This window comes from Leopardus geoffroyi, chromosome D4, assembly GCF_018350155.1.
Source record: "Leopardus geoffroyi isolate Oge1 chromosome D4, O.geoffroyi_Oge1_pat1.0, whole genome shotgun sequence".
In the NCBI taxonomy this organism is placed as follows: Eukaryota; Metazoa; Chordata; class Mammalia; order Carnivora; family Felidae; genus Leopardus; species Leopardus geoffroyi.
In genome coordinates this window covers 47,997,755-48,025,598 of record NC_059342.1, presented here as the reverse complement: position 1 = coordinate 48,025,598, position 27,844 = coordinate 47,997,755, and the positions used below count along the sequence as shown (strand labels likewise).

Genomic DNA, 27,844 nt, shown 5'->3' with positions numbered 1-27,844 from the left:
AATCCTGCTTACGTATCACTCCTTCCAGGAAGCATTGTTGAGAAGTCCTTCACTATAGCTCCCTTCTCAAAATTAAGTACTTCAGCATTGTGTATATGATTCCATTATTCTACTTATTGAATGATATTACAATTTATTTTGTTTATATGCTTGCTCTCATTGTTAGATTGTACATAGTGAATGTATTTTATGCATCTCAATGCACTCGTAACCTAATGCTGTATGTGACTATATAGGCACTCAGTAGATGTGTGTGAAATGAGTTTAATGGAATTGAATCAGCCTGACTTGAACTAAATTTATTTAAATTTAATTGGCAGCTGTTACCATCTGATCAATCTAGTTACATCACCAACTTCCCAGCTACTCCGAGTCTTGCAGAATTAATGAAACACTTTGAGTTAACTTTTTAGAACTTCTTTATTGAGAAAAGGCTGTATTGACTTCCATTTACAATGTCAGGAATGCTTCGGTGAAAAGCAGGATGAGAGGGGTCCAATACAGAGGGTCCTCAGATTGCTACACGCTGGCTCACTCAGGTAGGAACTTCAAGATTTCTTCACACTGGCCTGACACTTTAGCTGGATTACAATAAGCACTAGAAGCACAGTGAGGCACAGAAGCAGAAAATTAGACATGCCACACATCTAAATATAGCACAAGAGAGAAAAATCTTAAGTTTCCAAAGAAAGCGACGTGGAGGAATTCTCTGCTTTGGTCTCTCACTGGATATGCTGCCAAACATTCTCGTCAAACACCTTCATGAAATTATTCAAAAATCAGTTTAATACATTTTCATGACTTTTTTCCAAAATATAATGCTTTAAAAAGATACGCTTTATGGCTAAAACCTGTTCGTTGTACAACTAAACCAGAGGCAAGTTTTCTACACTTCTGGTGGCAAATCGGGTCAAACTAGGTGGCAGGAGGGACCCATTCTACTTAGAAGCAATGCAAATTCTTCATGGAGAGGCTCCAGAGTGACATACTATATAAAGAAATAGAAACCATAATGAAGTAGGGAGGTATCATACAATTAGACAAAGATAAACCCAGAGTCCTGAATGCTTCCGGTATATAGTCAGTGATGGGAGATGATGTTGTTTGCATGGCTAGATGAAAGGAAATGCATTTCTAGAATATTTAAGGCCAGGAGAGCAAACTCATGGGCCTCCCTTTGCCAGGGTTACTATGAGGCTCATGGAGGATTGATAGCTGGGGTAGAGAGAAGTACCCTGTAAGTGAGAAAGACCTCAGAAGGACATTATTCCCTGCAGAAGTAAAGTGCCAGCACCACGGGTCATGTATCATGCAGACTTTATGGATCACAGACGGATAGTTGAATTTTTTTTTCAAATCTGAGATTTGGGTAAGTCACGGACATATTTCATAATGACTAAGTTGTAGTTTACAATATTTAAGAATTTTTGAGACCTATATAAATATTTAAGATTTTCTGAGATATATAAATAGTGCCTAGATATATTTGATCAAAAACATGCTTTTGAATATAAACTAAATGTATGCCTGCACAGTCTTTAAAAGAGCTCCTCTTTTGCATTCTTTAAATATTGTTTTTCAATTGCAACCATTTCTATGTCTTAAATTTGCAGAAACCATGTGATTCCAAGGTTGAGGATACAATGTTTCTAATATTGGTACAAGTTATTTTCAGAGTCAAATTCCAGGAGAGAATAAATCTCTTAAATTTTACTCTGCATTCTAGGGGCACCTGGGTGGCTCAGTCGGTTGAGTGTCTGACTTCGGCTCAGGTCACGAACTCCTAGTTCATGGGCTCAGGCCTCACGTGCTGACAACTCAGGACTGGAGCCTGCTTCAGATTCAGTCTCCCTTTCTCTCTACCCCTCCCCTACTCAGGCTCTGTCTCTCTCTGTGTCTCAAAAATAAATAAATGTTGAAAAAATAAAAATAAAAAATTTTACTCTGCATTCTCAACATTAAAGTGATGTATATGTCATGCTTACTCAGTGCTTTTATTCAGGAAACAAAAAACGAAGCTGGCAAATGTCTCTGATACTCCCTACTTCCCCAAAAAAGTACCTCAGTCCCCTGCAACATATTCATTAAGAAGAAAAATGTAAAAGTCCAATTTGTGGGTTTTAATGATTTGATTTTTGAGGGGAAAAAAAACCAGAATGAGATAGCGTATGTGATTTTTGACTCTGAAACTATGCAACTATAAGGTCAAAATGGACAACATTTTAAAAATGAAAATGGTTCTGTTAGGGTGCAGGATTGCGGCAAGGGTTGAGGGAGATGTGAATTGAAATATCGATCTGGGGAGATATCTGCATAGAGGTGATAGTTGAAGGCATGAGTGAAGATGAGAACTCAGAGGGTCAGATCTGTCAGAAATGGCCTTTGATTCTCAGGCCAAGGAAGGGTGAGAAGAGAAACATACAGATTCATAATGGAATACACTAGCCCCTATTTTTCACAATGGCAGGGGGCAGAGAAAGAGCTTCATTAGGCAGCTGATTTCCTCTTTATCCTTATTGAGTCAGAATGCTGGGCTGGTTCTTATTCTGATGATTGTTCTTATATAGCTTTTCAGCTACATCAGAGCTCCTAAGTCACAGAAAGTGTGCACCAAACTCAGACACACAGAGAAATGTGATAATGACCTGGGAGAGAAGAGCAATGCTAAGCTACCTGCCAGAAGAGTTGTGTCTGAGGCACGCCATACTTCAAGGTAATTTTGTTGTCTCTAATTAGTTCTTGCCATATGGCTAATATTTCGAAAATTCCCTTTTTAAATCAACCAGGCTTTTTAAAAGAATGGCTAGAAATCTAATCGTTTTTAATTTTGCCTTTTTTCAATCATAAGCAGTTTCCTTCAAACTTAACCAAGAAAAATCATCAGACAGAGCTTTTATTTTTTATTATAACAACAATATCCGTGTATTTCTCTTAATGTGTTATAAATATAACTACATACATACATCCCTTCTTTCCAAGCAATCTTTCCCCAGTACTGAGGAAAAGTGAGCCAAATATCATTTGTCTTTCTATGGTTATACATTTCAGTATTCATTTATTCATTTAATAAATAGCTCTCTTTGGGGCACCTGTGTGGCTCAGTCCATTAAGCACCCGACTCATTATTTTGGCTCAGGTCATGATCTCGCAGTTTGTGAGATCGAGCCCCACATCGGCCTCTGCTATGATGGCACGGAGCCTGCTTGGGATTCTCACTCTCCTTCTCTCTCTGCCTTTGCCCTGCTCTCTTTCAAAATAAATAAATGAATTTAATTTTTTTTTAAATACCTCTACTTGTCATGATTGCTAGGTGCATGAAAAAGATAGGGGCACCTGCGTGGCTCAGTCGGTGAAGCATTCAACTTCAGCTCAGGTCATGACCTCATGATTCATGGGTTCGAGCCCACGTTGGGCTCTGTGCAGATAGCTCTGAGTCTGCAGCCTGCTTCAGATCCTGTGTCTCCCTCTCTCTCTGCCCCTCCCCTGCTTGCACTCTGTCTCTCTCTCTCTCTCTCTCACAAATAAACATTAAAAAAATTTTTTAAAAAGACATACAATACCCCTTCCCTCATGACGTTTACATTCAGAAAATACATCTTTTCCCTAATGACTATAGATTGTGATAAAAACAAAACAAAACAAGGGGTGCCCAGGTGGCTCAGTCAGTTAAGTCACTGACTTCGCCTCAGATCATGATCTCATGGTTCACAAGTTCTAGTCCTGCATGGGGCTCTGTGCTGACAGCTCAGAGCCGGGAGCCTGCTTCAGATCCTGTGTCTCCCTCTCTCTTTGCCCCTTCCCTGCACACACTCGGTCTCTTTCTCTCAAAAATAAATAAACATTTAAAAATTTAATAAATAATAACAAAACAAAATAAAAGGAAGGGTTGGAAAAGAAGGATGAAAGTTTATTATTTTTCTATATAGGAAAAAAACAATGAAATGTTCTTTAAAGTGTTTCTGCTATTTTAGATCCTTTTCAGTTTAGCAGCAACATGTGATTATATTTCTATAATTCTCTAATCCTCTAATCATGTGTAATAATTGAGTAGACATGTCAACATGACCCTGAAAAATATGACCACGTGACATCATAATAAATCATATAGGTCCAAAACCGCACTGGAAACATTAATCCGTCCTCATGATCTCGAGATCCAACAACATTTGTTGTTCATCCAACAAATATTTTGACCGCCTCGCACAGTCATTTCTCTGGTTCTGAGATTGAGCACTGAACAGCTCTCCAGTCATTTTGAAGCTTAAGATTTGGTGTTAGGTCTCTCCACACTCTGCAGAGATTATCTTTAGGAGACTAGCAGACCCAGTATGACCAGTAGCTTCCCTAAGTGACATCACTTTCAGCCCCTCATTTTTTGGCCACATCTCCAGATGCAATAGAATCATAGAACGTTAGAATTAGAAGGTATGCTAAAGTATATCTAGATTATCTACTCTAACGCTTTTTCTCTATAAATGTGAATGAGGGCCAGAGGTGTTAATTAACACCCAAAGATTATTCAGCAAGTTATGGTAATGGCAAGACATTAGAAAAATGTGCCTCGTGGGGCGCCTGGGTGGCGCAGTCGGTTGAGCGTCCGACTTCAGCCAGGTCACGATCTCGCCGTCCGTGAGTTCGAGCCCCGCGTCGGGCTCTGGGCTGATGGCTCAGAGCCTGGAGCCTGTTTCAGATTCTGTGTCTCCCTCTCTCTCTGCCCCTCCCCCGTTCATGCTCTGTCTCTCTCTGTCCCAAAAATAAATAAGCGTTGAAAAAAAAAAATTAAAAAAAAAAAAAAAAGAAAGAAAAATGTGCCTCGTATGCATGTATGTGTACGTGAATGTGCAAGAGGGGACATGCAAAGACCATGTTGGCTCAACAAGAAGGAGCCCCCTACTTCCTTCAACACTATTTTCTGCATTTTTGCCAGTAATAAATTTGCTATCTTACTGTCCAGAGTTTTTTCCATTTATCACTAAATTCTCCTTTGAGCTCTTAGACTTGGCAAACATTGAAAACCCTGAAAAAAAAATTTTTATCTCTTGATGTCCTGTCCATAAATTAATTAAGATAACTCACTTTCTCCCACATTTCCCATAATCCAGAAAATGAAAATCAATTGTAATTTTTAAAACTCAGTAAAAAATCCTTTGACTTTCTCTCTCATGATGGACTGGTTTCAGTCCTCTGAAAAACACAAGGCAAACTTCCAACACTGATGAGTTAATGTTATATCCTGACTATATTTAAAATTACTTAATCATATTCATTAATACAAAGATAGTGAGAAGCCCCCACATTTACTCTCAGACAACATGAGGTCACCAGCATGTAAGGGAATCATATACTCCTGGTCATTAATCTTAATTTCTGAAATTACATTTGAAGATTTAATTCTCTCTTCCCATGTCTAGACAGGCAATGAGGAATAATCTTTTCAGCTTTAATTGCATTTACTCCTATAACTTCATAAAAAGGACAATTCTAGTTGCTATTTGCAAAAGAAAAAAAAGATCATATATAATCCTCATTATCACATTATAGTTGTCAGTAACCTTAATAGCTGGGCCTCCACAGGAGACATAAAAGAAATATAAAACAAAGTTTTATTTCTAATAAAAATCATATTCATCAAGAAATTATTGATCGTATGCTATGATTACAAAGCATCTGCTGTGATTTGCTACGGCTGCCATAACAAAATTCCACAAACTGGGTGACTTAAAACAACAGAAATTTATTTTGTCACAGTTCTGGAGGCTAGAAGTTCAAGATCAAATGGTTAGAAGGTTGGGTTTTTCCCTGTTAACCAAGGGACTCTCTCCTTGGTTAACAGATGGCCACCTTCTCAATGTGTCCCCACAATGGCCTTCCTCTGTGTGCACACAGCCCTGGTGTCTCTCCATGTATCCAAATCCCTTCTCATAAAGACATCAGTCAGATGGATTAAGGCCCACCTTAAAGGCCTCATTTTAACTTAATTACCTCCTTAAAAGCCCTATCTTCAAATACAGTCACATTCTAAGGTAGATTAGGGCCTAGATTTATGAATCTGAGGGAGGGGGTGCAGGAACACAATTCAGGTAAAACACAAAGCATTGTGTATTATCAGTATAATAAAGCAAATACAGTAAGTCAAGAGAAGCTGCTGGCTGGTACACTGGTAAGGCTCTGCACCACAATTCAGAACAACGGGAGAGGAAGGGAGATAATATTTGCTGATTACCCATTACGTGGCAGTATCTGGGCCAGACACTTAACATGTGCGATCGTGTATAAAGCACATGGAAATCACAATCCAACCGGCTGTCTCCATTTTATAAATAAGGAAACTGAGGCTAAGAGAGGGGAAAAGACTTCCCTATGAAATGCAGCCAGAAAATGTGAAGACCATTTTAAGAATTGAGGTTTGTCTTCAACACTTATCTACCTGCAACTAGAACATGTTTCCTCCCTGATGCTAGTCCTGGTTCTACCACTCACTGGTTGTTCCTGGACACCTCATTGAGCTAACCTGGAATTCAACTTCCTAATCAGGAATATAAGAAGTCTCTTCATCCACCTGGTGTTCATAATTTCCTATTATATATTTTTCTTTATTATAAAAGTATTATAACCATTACATACCCTTTGGAAATTAGAAAAAAGGGAGGAAAATTAATGCAATATTCCATTCTAATACAAGCACCATAAATAAATCTTTTGGTGCTTAAAGATTCCTTTCTGGTCCCATTTCCTTATAGGAAATATAGGATGGTAGAGTTTCCTTCTTGTCTCACTCATTTTTGGGGAAAAGCAAGTGCCCATATCATTGTGGGATCCAAATTATGTTAGCAAAATAGAAGAAGAGAGACAAAAGGAACAATTATATCCTAAAAGCCCCTTCACTCTAGTATTTGAAAGGTTTGTTTCTCTTGTGGATGTTTATCCATGAGGCAGGACTGAGCTATGCCATTTATACACACACTCACACACACGTGCACACATACACACACACACACACACACACACACACACACACACACACACACACTAGCTTTTTCTAAAACAAACAATGGAATCTAAGGACCAAGAGGAGAGAGAGGCCTAACCCTGAAGGAACAGCCAAAGGGTGAAGACAAAGGGACATTAAGGAAGGGGAGAAGAAAGCAGCCCAGATAGAAGAGACTCCTTGATCTCCATCCAAATGAACTCATAATGGACCTATAAATGACTTAAGGCACTAAAAAGTTACGCAGGGCCAACAAGCTTTCTAAAAGAAGAATCTTTCTCCTAGGATGTTTAATGTTACTGGAATCTACCGAAAGCCAGATCATGACAATGGATAGGTGTCCTAAGAGAAAAACCTCAGGAAAAAATAGGTCATACTTGGGACTGGTGAATGGGCCCGACCTGAAGCTCTAGAATGTTATAAGGAACAGCTGGTTGGGCAGCATTCGGGTGATACTGAAGCCATTCCTGGCACAGCCATTGTGATATGCCTTGAGAATGACAGCTGGGTGTATGTACTGAATGAGCTTATCACTGAGGATTGCAACACTTGGACCCAATACACACTTTGGTGTGCAGTAAACATATTATAACATCACCTGGAAGGAAAAGGTTTTCTCTCCCTGCACACAAAGAAACAATCGTCAAATCAGCCAGAGCTGGGCTCCTTGTTTTCTGTAGTGATTCCAGTGGTGTTCAAACCCTGATGCTGGACTTCATACTTTCAGAAGTAACTTCATATCACAGTAACAGCAGTGTCAGCCACATTGAACAAGTCCTTTGATGAGGTGAATAGATTTTTTTTACAGCTCTTTTTCATTGAAGTTATAATGACAAATTCTTTGGACTAAATAAATATCCCTGCTTAACTTGGGAGAGGAACTCTAGGCAGAGAAAGCAGAAAAGCAGCTCAGATTCATTGGATGTGAATGTTAAAAGGGAATTTGACCTTACTTTGTACTCTTAAAAACAGGTAAAGCAGAATACAGCTGCTTCACGCTTAAAAATAGCAATGCAATGAGCATCTTCCAAAAGAGTTTGCCCAATATTTTATAATCTGTCTTCACGATAAATTCCCAGAAGCAGATAAAGGTAAACTGCCGTCATTTCTAGATGTCAATTAAAAAATGTAAAGATGGCATGCACCAAAGTTCAAAGAAAGAGAACCACTGTGAGTTAAAGGATCAGATGAAACATACTTCATAGAAAATGAGGGACTTTAGTATAGACAATAAGGGAGGATTAAGAGTATAGTGAATGGAAATGGCAAAAATGTCTAGTCTCACTAGAACATTCACTCACTCATATGAGTAATTAGCACCATTATATGCCAGTGATTATTCAAGGTACTGGGGGGACAAGGAATCATGCTGACTTCAATTAATTAAAAAGTTGGCAAACAAAGAGAACTTCAATTAATTAGTGTGTTCATTGGTCTTTCCTCTTGCAGGAAAAGACTAATCTTATTTATACATGGAATTCAGAGAAGTTTAAAACAAACCAGGCTTCATTCATTCCTTCATTCCTTCATTTGTTCATCTAATCATTCAACATTTACTGAGCACTCCCAAGGGCCAGAAACTGCCAGCTGCTGCAGATAAAGAGAGAAATGACAAAATTTCTTTCTTCAGCATTTGGAGATATATATATATGTAAATTTATACATAAATATTCATTTAATATATTTCATAGTGGGTTCATAAACTCACAAATTTCTATAGATTATGACATTTAAAAATTCATCTCCTTTTTATCTAAGAAAACGATAGTTCCCTTATAGTTTAAAGTTCTACATAAAATTTGTTGGATATTCATTCTTTTTTTTTCTTTAGATCCAGCCTTCTAGGATAGTCACTTTACTATACGTGCTGCCAAAGTGAGCACAAGGAAAGTCACTTTAACACATTGCTAGCCAAAGAGCTGATCAATACGAATGAACTGCCTGAAGGTGGCTTTGAGAAGGACTTGCTATCAACCTATATTAGCTAAGTGTGAAGGTTAAGATGAATATACTGACCTTTCTCATTTGAGTATTCAGATGGTTAGCGATGCTTCATATTGTTACTGTGTTTATCTAAAGCATTATGAAAACCCCAACTCGAAGAATAGATTGGGTAGTGCAGGTTATCAGTTAATTTCTTCCGCCAGAAATTGGGAAAGCAACCATCTTTCCATCTGAGTTTTGAAAAAAGCGTTTCTTTACCTTCACATTCAGACACAATGACAGGATTTAGTATGCTGTATCTTGTCACTGCCAGACTATGTTGTGCCCACAGAAAAGTTGACAATGGTTCAAAGAAGATGAAACCATCACATCAAGCCAGAGGACCTCTTTATAACACTGCTACTTGTTAAACCATCACAATGTGCCATCCAGTATTCTATTCCTCAGACAGCCTAACTTCATAGAATGTTAACCTACTCAGACCCAACTCACCTATCACAGGAGCACTGAACAAAATCTCTACTTACTTTTCTCCTTTCTGGCAACCAAAATGCCAAAAACAGTCTCTTTATCTACCAGCTTCCTTCTGTCCCTGACTCTCTTATTAAAAAAAAAAAAAAAATCTTATCTAGAATACTCTTCTTCAAGTAAGATTTATCCAGCTTGTGTACTTGAATAATAATGTCTATGGTCAGGCACCAAGTTTTCTTTATTCCAATTACCGTCAATGTGTCTGGCACACAGCAAGTGCTCAATGACTATTTGTTGAATTGACTTATATAGTTTAAAAAATATCTGTATCAGTGATTGAATTTGCCCACTATATGTAGATTTTTAAAAATCATATCTAGGAGAAATCTAACCTAAAGTAATTGATTTCTGAAGGTCACCTGAACTGATTCAGATCTTAATACAAGTTGTTTCATGTCTAAAATTATGTTTTTGAACACCTTTTCTTTTTTTTTTTTAATTTTTTTTTCAACGTTTTTTTTTTGTTGTTGTTGTTGTTGTTTTTTTTATTTTTGGGACAGAGAGAGACAGAGCATGAACGGGGGAGGCGCAGAGAGAGAGGGAGACACAGAATCGGAAACAGGCTCCAGGCTCTGAGCCATCAGCCCAGAGCCCGACGCGGGGCTCGAACTCCCGGACCGCGAGATCGTGACCTGGCTGAAGTCGGACGCTTAACCGACTGCGCCACCCAGGCGCCCCGAGCATCTTTTCAATAATCTATGAGTGTTAGGGTGCCTGCGTGGCTCAGGTGGTTGAGCGTCCGGCTTTGGCTCAGGTCATGATCTAAGAGCTCATGAGTTTGAGCCCCACGTGGGGCTCAGTGCTCAAAGTTGAGAACCTGGAGTCTGCTTCAGATTCTGTGTCTCCCTCTCTCTCTGCCCCTCCCCCACTAGCACTCTGTCTCTCTCAAAATAAATAAACATCAAAAAATAATAATCTATGAGTGTCAGCAATGAAAAAATTCTGGAATTGCTTGTGACATATAGTTTACTCTAAATTAATAAGCCGCCCATCTAAGACAAATTCATCTCTCTTCTGAAAGGATTGACCAATACTATAATCCTTACTATTCATGTTAGCTGAGAAACAGAAAGGTCCTTAACCAAGGATTTGCTGAGATAAGCATAACTTAAATATAAGACCAAAACAATAGAGGACTCTGGTGGACAAGTTACTGCTTTTCAATACTAAGTCCAAACTCCTCCATATCTCTCTCAGAGAGTATTTTAAACTTTAGGGATTCACCACAAGCATAATGTTTAGGGGACTGCTACCGGGTTCTGGGGAATGGTACATCCATTACCCTTTAAAAATGTTTTCACTAATGTAATCAGAATGAATTCAGCAAACCAACTGGAAGAATTATAATTATTCACTTCTGTACCAATGTTGGGAATGAATATAACTTCCCTTGCAAGCTTTATTGCATGCTAATTTATCTGAATTGCATTAGGTGACAAGCATTCTGGAAGGCCAGCAGAGTCATGGAATGGCCTTGCCTATCTCTTAGAGGTTCCTGTCACTCTGCTTAGGAAGATTATGGACTCTGTGCCTCAAATATATTATTTAGCATCAAAGTAGAACGCTAAGTAGGAGAGAAAAACACTTGCTTGTAGGCATATTATGAATAGTTTCATGACTTGCACTTTATTCCATAATGACATCTTTGATTCTAAAGTAGTGATGTCCCAAGGCTATAAATAGAAGAAAGAGACATATGAACATAACATATACACTTAGAAATTGAAAGGGAAAGAACATCATAGAATCATAATAGGAAAGACTTATTTTCCTGTCCAGTCATCTTACATCTCACACACAGTTTCCATGGTTTTGAGGAAGTTTCCAATATTTAAGAGTATACAATTTCACCTTTGAGGCACAATGTGATTAAAACTGTAAAACTTTAGAAAGATCGCCATTAGAATCTATTTTAGGGTATCTCCCAATCTTTTACGCACATATGCACAGATGTACAAAAATAAATATATTTACCTACACTTCTACTACTTTGGAACGTTAGCTTAGGAATTCACCTCCTAAAATTGGTTGAGCTAGGGGCCCAAGCCCAGGTGATGGCCTTCTTTCAGAATACATCTAATTTTAATGTGAGTGCAAATTAATTATCTTCCCCCTCCAATTGACACTGACCAATTTGTACTGAGAAGTAAGGGTGACAAGGCAGAAGGGGTGATCAATAGCGTGTTATACGCAGCCACAGGAAATCTGATCCCCAAGGGCTCAGAATGCCAGAAAGGGCAAGAAGTTAATGGGGGCAAGACAGCAAATCTACACTATAATTTGCAAGTTGAAAAACTGACTATTTTTGCTAAGAAGTCTTCTATCCCATTTTCTTCAATAGCAGAAATCTATGATTCTCTTTCTTTCATCCAGTTTGAATTAAACACACATACAGAACAGAGAACTGAAACCCAAAGGAAATTTTATCTTAATTTGACAAATATTTTCGTGAATTTAATAAAAGAAGTTATTGTTCCAGAAATGTACTGGCTTTGCAGGATAATAATCAAAGTGCCATTTTATCTTAAAATGATCATATCAGAGCCACATCTTGAAATTAAATCAACATAGATTCAACCAGCATTCATTCAGGTATTTGGGGTGTGGCTACCTGTACTGGTCACTATTCTTAGTGCCATGGATGCAGAAATACAAGATAAAAGTGACTGTCTAAGCCCTCAATGAACTCACAGTTTACAGGGGGGAGACAAGTTAAAAGATTCTAAACAGTACACTACCTGCATCTCTAAACTAGGTATACTTATAATCTTATCACCTATTTCATTGAAAGAATTAAGTGAGATAATCCATATAAATTATTTAACAAAATTCCTGGCACATAGTAATTTAAATAACTATTAGGATCAGATGATGATGATGATGATGATGATGATGATGCCTCCACTAACCCAAGGATCTACAAGCACACTGAAGACCCAGAATGGAAATTAGGAAAGAACTTTTTTTTTTTAATTTTTTAAAAAGTTTATTTAATTTTGAGAGAGAGACAGAGCATGAGCTCTGAGGCGCAGAGAGAGAGGGAGACACATAATCCGAAGCAGGCTCCAGGCTCTGATCTGTTAGCACAGAGCCTGACACAGGGCTCGAACCCATGAACCACGAGATCATGACCTGACACTTAAGTGACTAAGCCACCCAGGTGCCCCAGGAAAGAACTTTTAAATAAAAACATTTTGTAAGAGGTATACACCACATCTAAATTTTTAATAATGAATAAAAATAATTCAATAAGATAAAGAGTTGGAGAGAGATAGAAATGTCCTAGACAGATGAAATAGAAGCTTCAAGTTTTCATCTCCTACCCTGAGCAGTTTGGAGCTGCTCCTGAGAGTTGGAGCAGCCCTAGACCACATATTTAGTACCTAAATACTCTCTGTTGTTTATGTTCAGGGAAGCCCCTAAATGCTTGAGAGACCCTTGTATCTGGACACAGGATTCAATTTACATGTGTCCCTAAATTTCCATCCTCTTCGATTCTGGTGAGAACCTTTTGCATGATTGATTAAATAACATGAAATTAACCACTATTATCCTGTGTTTGGTCTTTCCTATTCACATGAAATCTATTTGCACTGGTATTTGAAAATACAGATCTGTCTTTTCCTATTTAAATAAATGTCATTAAATGTCTTCAAGTCTTATCTGCAGCACATACGGCATTATTCTATTCTTTTAGAACATACATACTTCAGTACATTGTTAAATAAATTTATATTAATTTATTCACCCATTCTTTATTCTTTATGTATGCCTGTAACATACTAGATACTGCATTCCACATATTTGTGAAAGGTGTTATATAATAGGAGAAACATGGTCTTTTCCCCATATAGCTTTAAGATTTTTAGTGGCCTAGGCCCCTATTAAAATTTTGTCTGAATCCACAAGTGCTCAAAAAAGCTCTTAACTCTGAAAACTATAATAAGAAAAGGTCTATCAAATCATATAGTAAGCATTTTATGAAACTACTGTAAACATTGAAGAACATAACCCAGAATACAAATCCCATAACAGACTCTATTATAATTGAAATGGATCTATAATAATTTAAATGGATTCAGAAACTAGTAGGGAAAATCAAGTTTCTACAAATGGTGCTGGAAGTATTGGTGTGTAAATAGAAAATATGTGAAATTAATATTCACTCTATATATGTACTAAAAAATAAATTCTAGGGGCACCTGGGAGGCTCAGTCGGTTAAGCATCTGACTCTTGATTTCAGCTCAGGTCATGATCTCACGGTTGTGAAATCGAGCCCCACATTGGAATCCATGTTGACAGTGTGGAGCCTGCTTGGGATCGTCTCTCTCCCACTCTCTAGGCTCTACCCTCTCCCTCTCTTTCTCTCTCTCTTTCTCTTGAAATAAATAAACTTCAAGAAGACAATAAAATAAATTCTAGCTACATCAGAGCATCCTAGATAACTTCTGTTCATCTTCCAAATTCTCTGTCTACCCTTCATCACCCTACTTTAGTCTCCCAAGACCTTTATGACCTCTATTTATGACATCAAGAGGCTACCTTCCCATCTAGCTTCTAGCTGAATTCAACAAATGAGAGATTCCAACACAAGACCATAGAGTAAGAAAACGAGAGCAGGAATTTATTCCCCTAGCTTTCTCTTTGCCACATTACCACAGGTCACCTATGCCATTCCACCAAAGGCGTGGCTCCTGTCAGGTGGCCCAATCTGTAAGTTCCAAAAACTTTTTCTCTACCCTTATCCCCTCATGTCTGGGGCTGGTAATAGGACCCCATTAGTACCAACCCTGGGGCACCTCACCATCCCTTATTGGTCTCCTTTAATTCTACCCACACCATTTCAATAGACTCCTATAAAAGACTCTTAAATTATACCATGTCAGTGAGCTATTTGCTTCCCATCCCTCCCTGACTGATGTAGAGATATATAGGAGTTTGACATAGTTCCCCAAGATAGAAAAGATTCTCGGCTTTATTCAGACATTGTATACAGTATCGTCTTTGCTCTTGAAGAGGCCTAGAGTTAATGAAATACTATCTGGACAACATACAAATATTTATTTATAATATTTCAGAGTTCCATTAAGTTTCATACTACTTTATATACAATATAGGGTACAATCAATGCCTCCACAGTTACTAAAAAAAAATTTGATTTTCGCCATTTCATTATATGCATGATGGGACTCATGTGATGTCAGTGAAGAATGGATTCACCTGTGGGTCAACTAATGAAAACCAAATCCTCCAAGTCAAGTCCTTGTCTTCCAGGTGACATATGTCCTTAAATTGCTTATATTTAGGAATATTTCATGTATAAGTGAAATCAACAAGGACTTCTCTCTGTTTACATAACAGACAAAAGTTAGAGGGGAAGAAGATTTATCTGGATATTCTGAAACTGGTCCCAGTCATAAATCTATAATGTTTGGACATACTTACCAAATTATTCCTCAGATTCTTAAGTTATTCAACAAACATTTATGAAGTATACGTGTCAAGTGTTACACTAGGTGTTGAGGATACATAATAAACAAAAAATGCCATTCTGGCCTCATAGATTTTAAATCAAGAAAAGGAGAAAATATTAAAATAATAATACCACAAATAAATATTTAAATTATAATGACTGCAACGCAAGATGCCCTAAAACCGTTTAATCATGGGATCTTGTTTGACAGGAGGTCAGGAAAAAAATCTCTTCTAAAGAATCATTCTTAGATCTGAGACATAGAAGATGAATAGTATCTCGTTCAGGCAAAGCATTTGTGAAGGTCCAGAGGTGAGAAGATACTTTGCATTTTCATCAAAACTGAAGCAGCTGAGGCTCACTGAGCAGCAGGAAAGAAAGGAAACAGGTAAAAATAGACAGTGGCCAAATCATCCAGGGCTTTATAGACCATGTTAGACATGTTGTATTTTATCCTAAGATTCATGGAAAGGGTTTGAAGGAATAAGACTAACCTGAATTTTTAACAATCACTCTGCTACCAGATGCCAAGAACAATTATGAGCTATAGTAAATAAATTATCATGGTATTGTTTCAGGAATATGAAAGTAGCTTAATAAAACAAAATATAGTCCAAAATCATTCCTATAACTATGGAAATTTAGAATATGCTAAAGGTAGAATTTCAAATTAGAGGATAAAGGACAGTGTGTTGGAATAAAGTGTGTTGGAACCATTGGTCTTATAGTTGGGGAAAAGTTAAGCCATGATATTATTCTGTATGCTGATTATACAGCTGTTGTAAAAGATGAACCCTAAAATCTCAGTGGCTTAAATCTAAGAAAGAAGAAAGAAAAATCTAAAAAAAATAAGGAAGAATTTGTTGCTTGACATAGAGTCCAAAATGGATGCTTCTGATTGGTGGGTGACTCTCCCCTAATTGATGAGTCTTGGATTTAAACACTTCCCAGATTTGGGGCGCCTGGGTGGCTCAGTCGGTTGAGCGACCGACTTCAGCTCAGGTCATGATCTCATGGTTTGTGAGTTCGAGCCCCGCATCGGGCTCCGTGCTGACAGCTCAGGGCCTAGAGCCTGCTTCTGTGTCTCTCTCTCTGCCCTTCCCCCGCTTATGCTCTCTCTCTGTCTCAGAAATAAATAAACATAAAAAAAATTTTAAACACTTCCCAGGTTTGACTTCATCACCTTTGAAAGATGACCTACAAAGTCATTTTGGAAGAGGATCTCTCTTGAAAGGTTATTATAGCCCAAAACTGGAACTGATGTACATTGCTCAACTCTCATTCTATTGGCTGCAATTTAGGCACATGGCCTCACAGGAGGCTGGGAATCTAATTATATATGTAAATACAAAGAGGAAACAAGTGTGTGATTGCCCAGGAATCTCAGCCATAAACAACATCTTATGCAAAATTAAATTTTGTAAGTATTAAAATTCTAACATAAAAAAACTATGAGGGGCACTTGGGTTCCTCAGTCTGTTGAATGTCAGAATTTGGCTCAGGTCATGATCTCAGCGTTTGTGGGTTCAAGCTCCATGTAAGGCTTTGCACTGACAGCACAGAGCCTGCTTCAGATTCTGTCTCCCTCTCTCTCTCCCCCTACCTCCTCCTCCTCCTCTCTCTCTCTCTCTCTCTCAAAAATAAACATTAAAAATTAAAAACAAAACTATGAGAGTACCAACAGAGATTTTAAAAGAACATTTTTATAGTCAATCTGGCAAAGACTAGAGATATAATGAAGATACCACACACACACACACACACACACACACACACACACACAGAATGACAGATTTAACTACATCAAAATTCAAAATTTTTCTTTCACAAAAGACAAATTTAAAATAATAAGTGGCACTCTTGGAAGAAATATTTGCAAAACATATAACAGACAAAAATATAATAGCCCAACTGGATAAAGATATCCTAAAATCATTTAGAAAAAAAAATATTATAAAAATCAACAACAACAACAACAAAAAATACAGGAATTCCATTGGATCAAGGAACACGTGAAAAGATGTTCAAGTTCACCATTTCAGGAACAAGAAAAGCAAACAAAAAAATGTAAAGGTAATGTATCATTTTATCTAGCCAAACAGGCAAAACCGTTTGCAGGGTTAATGATTTATAAACACCACGACATTTTTGGTGGAAGGGTAGGCTGGTACAGTTTTGGGGAGAGAAATTTGAAACTGTATGTCAGTACTTAAGTTGACCTAACAATTCAACTTTCAAGACCCATCCTACAGAATTACACATGAGTACAAAGATATAGTGCAGAAAGATGGCATGGAAGGAAGGAACGTGGTGGCGACAGGATGCTAGAGGAATAAATCAGAGTATGGATGCAGATGTTCGTTAGAGCATTTTTTATAGTGTAGAAAAACTAGGGGCACCTGGGTGGCTCAGTCAGTTGGGCAACCAACTTTGGCTCAGGTCATGATCTCACGGTTCGTGGGTTCATGTCCCGCGTCTGGCTCGGTGCTGACAGTTCAGAGCCTGGAGCCTGCTTCAGATTCTGTGTCTCCCACTCTCTCTTTCCCTCCCCGCTTGCATTCTGTCTCTCTCTCTCTCTCATAAATAAATTAAAATAAATTAAATTTTAAAAATAAATTAACAAACAATTTTATAATGTGGAAAAACTATAAACAGCCTATATATGGTAATGGTTAAATAAATTATGGTATATTCATACTAGAATGATAGGTCACTCTTAAAATAAATGGCATAGATTGAAGTGCACTAACATCAAAGGTTTATAAAGCATATTTAGGGGTGCAAGTTACAAAGCTAGGAAGCTAACCACACACACACACACACACACACACACACACACACACACACACAGATATGTAAATGATTAAATGCATAGAAAAAGCTTTCAGGTAATTGGTATCAAACATGCAGGGAGAAGTATGAATAGGGGCTGGGAATAGGGAGGAAAACAAAGAACACAGGGGCGCCTGGGTGGCTCAGTCGGTTCAGTATCTGACTTTGGCTCAGGTCATGACCTCACGGTTAGTGAGTTCCAGCCCCGCGTCAGGCTCTGTGCTGACAGCTTGTGGCCTGGAACCTGCCTCAGACTTTGTGTCTCCCTCTCTCACGGCCCATCCCCCACTCACTCTGTCTCTCTCTCTCTCTCTCTCTCTCTCTCTCTCTCTCTCTCAAAAAATAAATATTAAAAAAAAATTTTTAAAGAAAACAAAGAACAGAGTGGATATTTGCTTTTAACTTTACATGTTTGTAAATTTTCAGTTTTATAAAGTATACTTGTTTCTTTGAAGTTACAACAAAAATGTACTCTACCAGGAAAAAAAAATGATACTATGGATAAATGCCTCTGACTCTTTCTCTTAGTTGGATAGCCTCCCATTTTGTGTGGTAACTGAAACCCTATTCACTTTCCAGGACCCAACTCAATCATCGCAATATTTCTTGATGTTTAAGTCAAAGTTATTACAAATTCCAACTAAGATCTTTAAACTTCCTTGAGTGTTGGGCATTTACACGCCTGCAAACTTCCCACCCTTTCTCACAAACACCGAACACCAGCATCTCCGCTATGCTTTTCCACAGTACTACAAAACTAGAGCACTTTAACAATGCATTATAATCATTTCTCAGAGCCACCAGTGAACATATTCATCGGAGTTCTCAGTGTTTATTAAAGAGGATATTAAAGAGGAATTTTCCTGCACATATACAACTGAGAACGAAATGCAACTAAGAGGAACCATCTCTGACTTTCACCCTCTCTTTGCCTAATAAGTGGTGAGGGGATGTGAGCCATTTCCATAATTCATAGGCATCCTGTGATGTGCAAGGTTATTTTTGAATTTGTTTCTCCGGTAAGAAAAGATTTCCTTCCTAAAATTAGATTGTGAATCTACTTCCAAAGCCACTAATCAAACATAAGTTAAAGCTACTTATAAGGGAGAGAAAACTTTAGAGCTCTAAAATCATTAGAAATAGGTCACCGAGAGCTTCAGTAAAACTTCAGACAAGGTTCCAATAAAAAAAAAGGTATTCTCATTAAGAAGCTGTAAAGTAATCCTGCTATCAAACAGGAAAAAAAATTGCATATGCAAAAGCAGCAAAATATAGTCTATAAAGTCATTTAATGAAGCAGAAATTTGTATCTATGCCATATCTAATGCAGTTCTTAAAAAACCTCAGCATATTCGCTAATTATGAACCATATATTATACACAGTTATTATGGGTATTATTCAGCAATAGAAGATTTAAACTTGGTTGTCTCCTTCACCATAGTTAGCAAAGAAATATTGGCACATATATGATCTGCTTAAATAGGTTAGAAAATAGGAGGGAATTTACTAACTAGCCCTTTAATTATGCAAACAGAGTTTCCATAATTCTGAAACTGAATTCCATGACACCCACAGATTTCCCTATAATCTAGCTGTAAATAGTAATTACAGTGTTCATAGTAGAAAATGCTGTATTTTAGATTGCAAAACAGTCTCTATTATTATCTCTTGTATTAAGTCATTTGATAACTGTCTAAAACTTCCCTACTAGGATGATTTTTAGATTCTTTGGAAGCATATTTTTCTTTATTTTCATGAAAAGTGTTAGAAAAATCTGTTCAGCCATTTTCAAGTTAAAGGACAATGGGAAGGGAATTTGCCGTTGAACTTTAAAACATTATATTTAGCAGGTCCTCAGTGGGTTGCATAATCAGTTCAAGACTATGGATTAACAATCAAAGGAAGCTCAGACACTGACCTACATTAGAGAAACCCTACACACACAACCAAGAATTCATCATCCCCAGAGAACTGAAAGCCTTCCGGGTAACCTGCTAGCTAAGCAGGATTTGTCCCAATATTATAGTGCTAGGGACCAAGAAAAAAATCATCCTGAAAGGTACCACATTAAAGGTGAGAAAAACAGCAAGAGTCCTACATAACCCACCATTAATTTTCAGACCTAGACAATAGTGCTGCAAGGCAATGATCATTTTACTATTTACTACACGGGTTGAAGTCTACATCTACTTTTGAAAACCACTGTGGGTTTATATTCATCCTCAGGATGTTGAACACATAAGCTGCCAAATGAACTGAGCTGTGTTCGAAGTGGGATAATTTCAACTATCTTGAGCTTCACACCCAAATGTTTCACCATCGCTTCAACCTGACATGGGTTGTCGTACTTCTTGAAATGTATCCTATTGCCACCAAAATCTACTTCTGTGTTTCCTATCTCAGTGAACAGATCCTCTATCTACCCAGCTAAATGTTGAAGCCAGATAATGAAGCATCATCTTTGATCATTCCTTCTTTGTATCTTGCACATCTAATCACAAGTCTTTCAAATTTCCTTATCCATTCATTTCTCTTCATCTCTACTATCACCGCCATGGTTCAGACCACCAAAATCACTTCTCTAGGTCTAGAGGTGAACTAGAGGAGGGCTCATGCGTCTTAAGGTCCCTTCTAGAACCTTGTATCTAATTTTGTATTCAAAGCTTTGTATTATTTTTCTTAAAGAGGATCCCAAATTATATAAACTGTGGACCCTTACAAAACCTATACTCTCTGCTGTCTGAATTATTGCAAAAGCCTCCAATCTCCTTAGCACCATAGATAACGTGGTCTTTCAAAAATGCAAATATGACCATATTCTTCCATTGCTTAAAAATCTCCAATGGCGCCATGTTTTTCTTAGGAGTCAGTCTCAACTCCTTGTCATGACTTACATTTTATACAGTCTACACATATTTTTGATCTACATACAACTTCTCCAGCTACTCTACTGCCCTTATACCATATTCTGTGAACACATCAAAATGTGTCCCCCAGTACTTCCCATTCTCTTTCCTTGAGAGAGCAGAAACCAGGTCTCATTGCCTGTTATATTAACAGCACCTAGCACTATTATGCCACTTAGTAGGCATTTCATAAATATTTATTGAAGAAATACAGGAATGAAAAATGAATGCACTCTACATCACTGGTCCAAATCCAGGCATAGTGATCAGAAACCATGAGGGATCAATCTAGCAAGAAAAGCACTAATTGATTCCTGGGAATAAATTGCAGTTGACTTCCCATATTCATGAGTAATTATATTGAAAAGAACTTTGATGAATCATATATCAGGGGGAACAGTTATTAAATGTCAGTCTAGGTTTCTCTCTCCCTTCGAAATCTGCATTTCTTCCCAATTTCCTGTTGCTTTGAATGTAATGCCTGATATGCCAGATTACTCCTAGCTGGCACTGCCCTATAGTGAGAATATGTACAAGTATATAATCCAGGGCATGAGCATAGATGATCCCTTACCTTTTTTCTGGTAAGCTACTATTTCCTGGTAGATATTTTTCCTATTCATTCACCAACATAATGTGGCAAACTTCGAGGGTTTTCTTCATCCATATTTCCCTATCTCCTGTAAATATATTCTTACCAGGTGACTAAGATAAAATGTTTTCACTAATTATCCTGAAAATTTCTTTTTTTTTTAACGTTTATTTATTTTTGAGACAGAGAGAGACAGAGCATGAACGGGGGAGGGTCAGAGAGAGAGAGGGAGACACAGAATCTGAAACAGGCTCCAGGCTCTGAGCTGTCATCACAGAGCCCGACGCGGGGCTTGAACTCACAAACCGCGAAATCATGACCTGAGCCGAAGTCAGATGCTCAACCGACTGAGCCACCCAGGCGCCCCTCCTGACAATTTCTTTATATAAATTAATAGTGATTTAGATTATATCTCACGCTGATATAAAGCTTTCAACAACTGATTACAAAACGCCACAAACTTTTTTATAGTCCTTGATTTAAGAAACTTAAATTCATTGAATACTTATTTTATGTGCTAGGCAGTAGGCCACAATGTGCATCAAAGAAATTTATATTGTCCTACAAGCCTTTCCCATGTAGGGACATAATTTAATAATGTGTCATACCACTCAATAAAATTCTTAGATCATTTTATATTGTCCCTGCATATTTTTTGGTAAACTTTCCAAATATACATAAAGCATAGACAGATGAACAGATAGACATAAAGTTGATTATTAAAATTAGGATTTAGGTAGGTAGATAGGTATGTGGATAGATAGTATTTGAATATTATATCCAAATACATATTTATTAAAATTTTGCATACCTATACATAAATTAGCTTGACTAACAGTTTTAAACATTGGATTAATGTAGCTTTTGATAGTTCATGGGACAAACCTTCCATCCATTACTTTTTTTCAATATTTTCTTAGTTTTTCTTACTTTCTCCTTTTTCTAGCTAAAATATTAATATGACTTTGTCAAATCTCAGATAATCATACTGAGATTTTTGAGAATTACATCAAGCCCATAAATTAATTTGTAAAGAACTAACATCTTTGACCTTACATAGTAATCCATGAGATTCTTTTTTTTTTTTTTAATTTTTTTAAATGTATTCATTTTTGAGAGAGACAGACAGAGTGTGACCAGGGGTGGGGACGGGCCGAGTGAGAGGGAGAGACACAGAACTTCAAGCGGGCTCCAGGCTCCATGCTGTCAGCACAGAGCTCTACGTGGGGCTCGAACCCTTGAACCGTGAGATCATGACCTGAGCCAAAGTCGGACACTTAACTGACTGAGCCACCCAGGTGCCCTGATGAGATTCTAAATAATAATGATCAAGGACATTCTGCTGTTGCTCATGCTTAGTCCTAGTGTACTGAAATCTCTAGATCCAATGAGAGATTAAGATGAACAATCCATACATTTGTTGTTGCTTAGCCAAAAGATAAACAAAAAAAAAAATCAGAAATAAAGAAGGCAAGAAAGAACCACACTATGTCAAAATAAGACACAAGTTTAATTTGATATCCCTACATCAAAAGCCATACCAAATGCGCAATGGTATCAAATCCACTGGCTAGACACAAAGACTTCAGTTGTAATAAGAATCTTCCACTTGGCATCCTTTTCATAGAGTGATTGCCTATGAGCACTTTATCCCCAGTCTCAATAAAGGTGGCCCACTTCTTTATTACCAGAATAGAAAATATTTACAGTCTTGGACACAATGGTGTTTAACCCTCAGAAATTAGGAAGGAGAAAAATAAATAAAACCAGTGAGATACAGCAGAGGCAGATAATAAAAACTACTGCTCTGCCTTAGTAACCTCATGATTTTGAATCTATACAAAGTAAAAAATTGTAGCATATTGGCACCCTGAGAGCAGAGATTTTGTCTTCATTCTATCACAAATTCACACCCAGAGCATGGCCATATAGAGTCAGAACTGGGGGATTTTCAGAACAGCCTGGCCATGATTTTTAAATCCTAAGTAGTATTTTCTGAATATTCAAAGTGAAAATACTTATAATACAATTTCCCTTTTGATCAGCATACATATTTTACTTAGAATCTTTCTAAATCTTGCATATTAAGTTAAAGTAGTAAGAACAATGGCATCATACCTAGAACTGAAAGTAATGAGTAAATGTGTGCAGGTGTGTATGTATATACATATATATTTTTTATTATATCACAATATAGAGATACATATGACTAGTCTGAGTTTATCCTTTGAAAAGTGTGAAACTAATTGGTTTGGAATTAACAAAGTTACTGACATTTTAAAAGGCCAATGCTAGAGAAAAAACACATTACTTTCGACTACGTTGTAGGGTAAGCCCTTAACAATTATGTCTGTGCACATATCTATACAGCTGTAGAAGTCAGAAGTTTTTTAAAACTAGTTAAGAAGCACTAGTTGACCTTTCCCTATCTTCCTTGGAGTGCACCTTTATTAACGTGCCCTTCAAAAACTGCAAACTGCACAGAGACATGAAAACAGTGCTCTCCCAAAGAGATAGGGAAGGATGTAAATCATGGATGGCTCTAGCCTCTGGCAGATTCACTCACACCTTGTTCCTTAGATAGCACTTCCCTTTTTTGTCAGCTCTAGAAAGCAAAAGAAAAAAGAAAAAGATATTTGTAATTGTGACCTACAGCTCTTAAAAAAATAAATAAAATGCCACTGTTCAGAGAAATGCAAAAATGTTAGCATTGAAATCACCATAGCAGAGGCGCCAAAGATGGCAGAAATGACAACATGGCCTGTGAGAAATATGTGAAAATAAGACCCCAGTGCAATCCAGCCTTTGTACATTCTCTACACATTTTCATTGCTGAACCAAAGGTTTGAGTTCATAACAGTGTTTGACTTGGAAAGAAAGGTAGCAGCACCAAAAATAAATCCAAAGAATACCTATTCCCTGTTGGAGTATCTGCCAATAACCTTTCTTGCGATTATGTTTTATCTAGCCATGGAAAAGCTATTCACAAAACAAAAGATGCCAATGAGCACCGATGTAGCCCCGCGCATAGACACAGTTGAAAAGCAGCATTGTGTTTTCATAATGCTGTCAAGTCCTGCTATAGAATATACGAAAGCTTCCTTCCTTCTTTCATATTGCTAGCCGTCAAAGGGAAGAGTTGTTATTGGTGATTAAGCCCAGGTACTGAGAGTGATACTGGGCTCAGGAAGGAATGGCAGAGAATAGTGGGAAGAATTTTGAAAAGAATGACCTGCATCTCCACAAATAAATCACTCTATGTATCTGTTTCAACTACTTTGGGCTGTCTGCATATATTGCAGAATGCTCTTGTCCTAGTCTCCTTAAGAAGGTAGAATATTAAAAAGTTTCTTAAAAAACCCATCCTACATCTCAAATATGCTCAAGAAAAATGGGGAATAAGTTGGGGAAAATGACGCTAGAATGCTAAAAAGTTCCTTAAGAAACTCATCCTACATCTCAAATATGCTCAAAAACATGGGGAGTAAGTTCAGGAAAATGAGGGTGCTATGTGAAAGGACAGTCATAAGAAGCACAAATGTATGAATAGTCATATCCTGTTTAGATTACAGTTTCATTTTATTTCCCATAAAGGGGACAGAACACTGGATCAAAAAAGAAAGCCAAGGAAATGTAGTAGATAAACTCCTAACATCCATCCCAGGGGGATTGTCATTATAAATATGAAAGTAAAAACAATAAAGTTTCTACAAGATAATGCAAGTGAATATCTTCTAGATGATTTGAGATTAAGAAATATTTCCCAGAGGACAAAGGGTACTAACCAAATAAAAAAATAATAAATAGGACTACATTAAACTTAAGAACTTCTTTTCTTTAAAAGATACTATTAAGAAAGTGAAAAGTAAAGCCACAGGCTAGGAGAAAATATCTGTAACATATATAATCAACAAAGGGCTCTTTAGAGAATACATTTTAAAATCTAAACCATCAATAAGAGAAAGCTAAAATTTAATCAAAAAGATGGGTGAGAGACTGTGAAGAAGAATCTTACACAAGATGTTATCCAAATATCCAACAAGTACAGGAAAGGAGGCTAACCACATTAGCAGTCAAGGAAAGGTAAAAACAACTCTACAAACTCATCACAAGTCAAATGACTGAAAATACTACGGGTTGGCTAGTCTTAGGAGCTACAAGCATTTAAACACTACTGGCAGAAATGGAAAACCATTTTGGATATCTGTTTAGCATTATCTGCTCAGGTTAAAGATATCTTCCTAGTGATGCACCACGCACCATGCACACATATTAACAAAAAGACATATGCAAGAACATTCACAGTGATATTATTCATAATCACTGAAAACTGGAACTAACCCAAATGTCCATCAGATGTGAAATAAATAAACTGTGATACATTCCTACAAAGAAACACACTATAGCCATCAAAATGAATAAAACTATTCCCACATGCAATTACAGCAAGGAATATGGCAAATATAAATTAGCAAAAGAAGCCAGGCACAAAAGAATCATTATATGTAATTTCATTTACACACAGCTAAAAAAAAAAAAAAAAAAAAAAAAAAGGAAGAAGAAGAAGAAATGTAGGCAAAACCAACGGTCGCAGACTATGAGTCTGGAGTTCACTCTTGTGCAGCAAGAGAGTGATTGCAGAATTGAATACAAGAGAGGCTAATGTCCAGGAGGAGCCAAGAGCCCTGAACAGGGGTTTCATCCCCATATTTATTGAGCTCACAAGCTATTATCCACATGGTGAATGTGCAGAAAATAAGATCTTACACACATGAACATTGAGAAAATAGACAGTAATCATTAACTTGAGTGTGTAAGAAGCAAAGGGTCTGGGGGGCAAGTGGAGTTTGTGATCAAAGAACAATAGTATATAGGCATCAAATGTAAAGTAATTTCCTGCAGGTGACATAACAAGATACTCATGATCCCATTACAATATCTCCCAAGTTAACCTCAAGTGCTTTCGCCCTATGGTGGCAGCTTTCCACCCTAAGCTTTTTTCTAACCCATTTATGTAAGTAGAACCTACTTCCCCATAACAACCAATGGTATTAGAAGTCAAAATAGTGGTTAGTTCTGGGGAAAAGTTCAGTGGTTGAAAGCGGACATGAGTAGAAATCCTAGGGAGGGTATTTGTAGTGTTTCATTTCTTGAGTAGGGAGGTGGTTTCACAAGTGAGTTCATTTTGGATAATTAATTCAGCTGAACACTTATTATTTCCGCACTTTTCTGTGTGTGTTATACTTCAGTTAAGAGGTTTTCTTTTTCTTTTTTCTTTTTTCTTTTTGTTTTAAGTGGCCAGATATAGTCTCTCTTCAGAGACATAAGAAACAGGCCATTAACATACTCGATTCCTATCAAATGCCAAGCCCTTTGTTAAAGTAATCTAATCTTTTCAAAAAATTAAGTGTGCAATTGTCCTTTTAAAATTAAGATCGACCCAATTTTAAAGATGAATAAAGTAAGAGATTGAGTGATTAGTCCAAAATTTAAAGGTCAGTAAATTCCAGGGCTGGGGTACAAAACCCAAGGCCTACTATTCCATGCCCAGTACCATTTCTCTCATTACACAATTACTTTCAAGTTTAAACAGTAAAGCTTTGCTTCACATCTTCAATCCATCAAGAAATTGTGTTTAATAGGATAAATGTGCTAGCCTCCATTGTGCTGTCAGAAAATTATGCATGCAGAAAGGTGCCCGTTGGTGAAAATGCCCTTTCTAAAAAGCCTCAGGGCACCTACCTGCCTATAGGACCCTTCCTCCAAGGGCATCCATCTACAAAAGTCTCTGGGCGTTGAATAACATGACCCTGTGACCCAGCCTCTGCCATTTTATACTGGTTAAGGCATGGCTTTTGAAGTCAGAGCTGAGTTTGAGTCCAAGCTCTATCACCATTGAACTTCTCCCAATCTTGTTTCCATATCTATAAAACAGAGATAGGGATAATACCTGCCTCCCAGGGGTGAGATGAACAGTAATCCGAATTCCTGACATCAGGTTAGTTAAATCACAAGTAAATAATGTCTTTGGTACTGTTTGGGGCTTATGTTGTTTTTCTAACTCCAAGTGACTATTTGGCTCAGACACATAAAGACCAAAGACCTTTGAAATGGCCTGGCATGAGAGCTCAGAGACAATAACACCCTCTCCTGCATGGTAACGCAACAATCCGACCACACACTCTCTGTGGCAGGGATGAATGCAAGATGTGGAGACAGCTGGAACTCGGTAAGGGTAAAAGTTGAAATCCACATTAAGGGAAAAGCAGCCACAAAGTGATAGGAGCTAAGTAGGCAGAGGCCATGAGGAGAGAAGTAAGCAGGGGACGTTTTGTTGGCAGCATGGAAAAAAGTAGCTGAAAAACAGATGGTTCAGGTAACAGACATGGCAGGGCACAAAGCAGTGAGCACCGTCTCTGGAGGAAGAGTTTCAGACTCACCATTATGAGAGCTGCTGTGTACAGAGTACAGCGTTCTGAGGGACAGGGAGTACAGCTCAGGTTCCCTGGAAGGCGTCCCTTGTAGCTGCTGAGAGTATTCACAAAGCACATCCCCGCACCCAAAAGCTCTTCCACA

At 37.6% G+C, this 27,844-nt stretch overlaps 2 long non-coding RNA genes across 2 annotated transcripts; one reads left to right on the top strand and one right to left on the bottom strand.

Annotated features, from left to right (window-relative positions):
- Positions 1-401: 401 nt before the first annotated feature.
- On the bottom strand, positions 402-27,844 carry LOC123593310. The gene is made up of 2 exons (XR_006710251.1): positions 27,709-27,844; positions 402-598 (listed from the first exon to the last, which is right to left on the bottom strand). It is a non-coding gene; the product is annotated as an uncharacterized LOC123593310 (long non-coding RNA).
- On the top strand, positions 14,038-16,389 carry LOC123592629. The gene is made up of 4 exons (XR_006709879.1): positions 14,038-14,177; positions 14,669-14,738; positions 15,149-15,325; positions 16,106-16,389. It is a non-coding gene; the product is annotated as an uncharacterized LOC123592629 (long non-coding RNA).